The following is a 5,052-nucleotide window of genomic DNA, read 5'->3' as shown; positions in this document are numbered from 1 at the left end:
TATATATATATATATATATACGTATATATATATGTGTATGTATATATATATATATATATACGTATATATATATATACGTATATATAGGTGTATGTATATATAGGTATATATATATATATATATACGTATATATATATATATAGGTGTATGTATATATATGTATATATATATAGGTGTATGTATATATATGTAGGTGTATGTATATATATGTATATATATAGGTGTATGTATATATATGTATATATATATTGGTGTATATATATGTATATATATATATAGAGCTTTTTTAGTTGATATTTTTGTAACAAAGTGAATTTTGTGCTGCCTTTTGTCTTTTGGTAAAATCCCAAAAGTTATGGGAATAAAGAGTTGTATGGTGGTGATGATGATCCGACTGTAAAGATGATTTCCTAAAGTTGTTCTGGATGCTGAGCTTCTGTTTTATCTTCTCATCATCAGTCCGTGTTTTTCTGTTGTTTGAAAGTGTGTATGATGGAAAAGCCTGTATATCTTTTATATATATATATATATATAGATATACAGCAGATATATAGATACGTGTGTGTGTGTGTGTGTGTGTGTGTGTGTGCAGGGGGTGTTGTAAGGCCAAAGGTATGTTGTTCTGACTCTGTTGCCAAACTAATTAGTGCCGTTGAGCTCGGAGGCCTGTGGAGAGGTTACACCACACTGTGTGTGAGTGTGTGTGTGTATGTGTGTGTGTGTGTGATATCCTGCCAACATACTCTACCTCTAGTACACACAGACCCAGACATCCCTCTGTCAGGTCCTGACTCTGTCTTGGCCTGCGATGCTTCCATCTTGTTATCTGAGCCACAGGTCTGCACTGCTGTGTGTGTGTGTGTGTGTGTGTGTGTGTGTGTGTGCGTGTGTGTGTGCGCACACGCTTGATATTATATTCACAGCGATCGTCTTGGTTAATGCTGTCATGTAAAACATAAAAATGTTTCCATGATAAAGGACAAGTTCAACTTTTGGGGAGATGTTCACTTTCTTACTTTGAGGAATCAGTGCTTAGCTTAGCTTAGAGAGAGGAACAAAGAGAAGGAAACAAGGAGCCAGGAGGAGCAAAAAAGGAGAGTAGTGCTTTAAAAAGATGACGTCTAAAAAAGTAATAAAGATGAAATAAGAGATGCACAGAAACGAGGGAGAAAAGAGGAAGAGAAGGAAATGAAGGATAAAAGAAGATGAAGAAAAAAGAGCAGAAAAACAGAATAATGAGATAAAAATGGAAGAGAGGAGTTGTTGAGTTAGGAAAGGAGGGAAGGGAAGGAAAGAGGGTAAGAAAGCGGATATATAAAGGAGAGGAAGAGGAGGTAAGAAAAGGAAAAAAGTAAGAGAAGAGGGAAGGAGGAGTGAGGAGGATGATGATGGACGCTGTCAGGGGAGGAAGACTGTCTGCTGGCTGTCAGCCAGAGAGGAGGAGACACAGTTGTCTCTTTGTTTGAAGGTTACAGGAGGACAAGGAGAGGAAGAAAGGAGCGAGGGAGGAGGTGATGGAGACAAAGGAGAGAGAAGGGGGAGAGAGAAAAGAGAGAGAGAGAGAGAGAGAGAGGAGGAATGATTGCAGAAAGAGAAAGAAGAAATGATAAAGACGTGAAGAGAAAGGACTCAAGTAATTTTGGGTCTCAAAGGTGGCAGCAGCTTTTATACCATTAACACTGTGTGTGTGTGTGTGTGTGTGTGTGTGTGTGTGTGTGCCTGTCTGTGTGTGTGTGTGTGTGCGTGCGCCAACTCTTTAACGAGGGACTGCTGCTAATTTCAGAGCTAATATTGAACCGTTTCACTCCACTGAACCCAGGGAGGAGGGATGAGGAGAGGAAGAGAGGACACAGGAGGAAGGAGGGGGGGTAGAGGAGGAGAGGAGAGTACGGACGCAGAAAATAAATAGAGTGATAGTGAATGAAGTGCACACAGAAGGACATAGGAAGGAAAGAAGGAGATAGGGGGAAGGAAAGAAGAGAAAGTGAGGATTTTGCAGGGGAAATAGAGGAAAGGAAAAGAGGCTAGAGGAGAGGAAGCAAGGATAGTAAAGGAGGACATGAGGAGAGGAAGAGAGGAGGGGAGAGGACTGGGAAGGACAAGTATGGGGACAAGTGGCGAGAAAGGGGGAAGGAGAGGTGAGTAAGGACATATCAGAGATGATAAAAATATGGACTAAGAGAGGAAGGAAGAGGAGTCAGGAAAGAGGAGGATTAAAGGAGAGGAAACAAAGTAAGGAAGGAGGACAGAAAGATTGGAGAAAAAGGGAAGTTGAGGGGAGGAATAGAGGAGAGATAAGGAGCCAAGAACAGGAGGAAAGTAGCGGGGAGCAATAAAGGAACAGAGTGAAGATGGAGGGGAGGAAGAGAGGAAATAAGGACATAGAAAGGAAGTTATACAATAGAGAGGAGGAGGAGAGGAAAAGAAGGAGAGGGTGGAAAGGAAGGAAGAAGATGATAGAGGAGAGGAAAGGAAGCAACAAGGGGGATAGGAGAGAAAAAGAGGGGAGTGGAAAAGAGAGGAGATAAGGCAAGGACGCAGTTAGGAAAGAGAAGAGGACAGGAGGGTGAGGAAGGAGTGAAGGAGATGAGAGGAGGTGATCAACAAAGGTGGACATAAGGAGACAAAGGAGAGAGGAGGAGGAGGAAGTAGGAAAGGAGAGAGGGGGAATGAGTGAAAGAAAGGGAGATCAAGAGAGAGAGAGGGTGAGTTCAGAGGAGGTGAAGGTGATTAAACTCTCTGCAGCTGTCACCTCCTCCTCCTCTTGCATCCTTCTTTCATCATCCTTCCTTCTGCCTCTCTCCATCTCTCCGTCCGTCTTCAGTTTGTTTTCACTTCTTTAATATGAGATGTTTCCTTTAAATCAGAGTTCATCATCACGAGTCTGCACCTTTAAATGTGTTTAGTCCAGAGAACTCAAAAAGTTACGCCAAATGTACTTACAAAGTTACCACTACATAATGCCTCATTTCTATATTTAAACATAACATTTCAGAAAACTTGTAATACAATAAATACTCATGATAATGTGAGTAATGAAGTGAAGTTTCATGGTGATATCTATAAGTTCATGTTTTGACCCTGTTCACCTGTAGAGTCTCTAAATGTCTGTAATGTAACTAAACGTCTCTTTAAAGGACGTTTCCTCTCAATGAGTTTGTTCTCAGACTCTGATGATAAATCTCCACTTCAGCAGCTCTTACATTCACCAAACTTTACACGTTCATTCCTCTCTGTGTGCTGAAGGTTCACACAGAGGGGTTTGTTCACACGTCACTCAGAGACTCATTTATACATTTATTAATAAAAACATGGAGAACATATTTCTATTGACAGTATTTTCTGATTAATGGAGTGATACTAAATCCGCTCATTAAAAACCTTTGACTCTAATATGTCAGCAACATGAATGAAGATCTTTGCCACATTTAGTTTCGTCCTCTGATGTTTTTAAATGATCGTTTGTGACTCACCGTGAGTTCTTGAACAATAATCAACGATTAATCCAGAAAAACGTAGACAAATCTTGATTAAAGTAAACGGAGGCAAAAATATATGAAAACATCTGTTTCCTAATCTGATATATAATCTGATGCATGAATAAATACAACAATGTCCACATGCGGAATACATATTAATCTGAGTTCATTATAATAACTCCAGTGGAAGTTATTGTGGCTAAAAACATTAATAAAACAGTAAAATAAAAGCAGTAAATAAACCTTTGGGTTATAAATCTTCAGGTTTTTCATCCGGCCGACGCATTAAACTGAAATATGATTTTCCGAGCAGCTCTAGATTGATTTAGCTCCGTGAGTTATGAACGCTGAACCCATTAACGTGTTCACTTTTGTTCTATTTATCTTTGTTTTGTTGTTGAAAAGTGTTAAAACTTCCAAGATGGCTGCCTGTAATTTGTTACCCTGCGTTTATTAAACATGGGTTTTTTTGTTCTTATTAATTCTTGTTCTTATTATTCATCTTTAGTAATTAATACTCCTCAACTCAAATCCATACAAATTCCCATTATCACCTCTTAATGTTCATTATCGTGCTGAGCTTTGCTTAATTGTGCATTAATAAACAAATGAGATAAACAAATGAAATGACAAAATGTCTGGAAGCAAAACATTCCACCATAGATGAATAAACTATGAATAACCATGTCACTGTGTTAATGACGGGGAATTCAAACATATATTTATTTAAAGCACAAAGTTTAACCTGTTTTCATTCAAGCAAACCTTTTTTATTATAATGAACATAATGTTTTTATGTTTTTGAAAGAATGGAGTCAGAGACATTAACTAGATATGTGTCAGAAGAGGAACGAATCTCAAGAGAAACACATGAAATACTTTATAAAACAAAGGAACATTAGGAGGAAGTCATCAAACAGATGAAACCTTACGACTAACACGTGAGCTTCTTCGAGGTCAAATGAAGACGCAAATGCAAAGTCAAACACACAGAAAAGAAAGTGTGAATTTAGTAAATAAATATATGAAATACAGCATGTCTGAAGTGTTGCTTCTCATGTGCACAAGAAATATTAAAGTAATTAATATGTTGCATGAAAATATATAGAAATATATATTTAGGTATTAAAGACAACACGTCCAAGTTTTACCTCAGTTATGATGCATTTTGGTGCGTGCGTGCGTGTGTGTGTGTGTGTGTGTGTGTGTGCGTGTGTGTGTGTGCGTGTGTGTGTGCTGTCTCTCCACTCTGGATGATGTGTTCACTCTGTTGTTCACTTTGGCCCCGCCTCACTACGTGATGTCATCTTTTTTCCTTAAAGACACTGTGATGTCAATTAAAGTTTTTTGCAGAGGAAAGCCTGAACACTTTAGAGTACTATGAGTACTATAGAGTACTATAGAGTACTTTAGTGTAATAAAGTAAGAACGGGTTTCTACTGTAAAACTGTGCTGCATTAATGGAGAAACACCAGATTTAACTTTTTAAAGTTAAATTTAAAGATGAGAAGAAAGCTTTCATAAACTGTTTAGATGGAGGGAGAGAGAGGGAGGGGGCTAGAGAGAGAGGGAG

This window comes from Anarrhichthys ocellatus, unplaced genomic scaffold (genome assembly GCF_004355925.1).
Source record: "Anarrhichthys ocellatus isolate YVR2014 unplaced genomic scaffold, GSC_Weel_1.0 scaffold7, whole genome shotgun sequence".
In the NCBI taxonomy this organism is placed as follows: Eukaryota; Metazoa; Chordata; class Actinopteri; order Perciformes; family Anarhichadidae; genus Anarrhichthys; species Anarrhichthys ocellatus.
The sequence above is the reverse complement of the archived record's forward strand: the minus strand, read 5'-3'. Positions refer to the sequence as shown.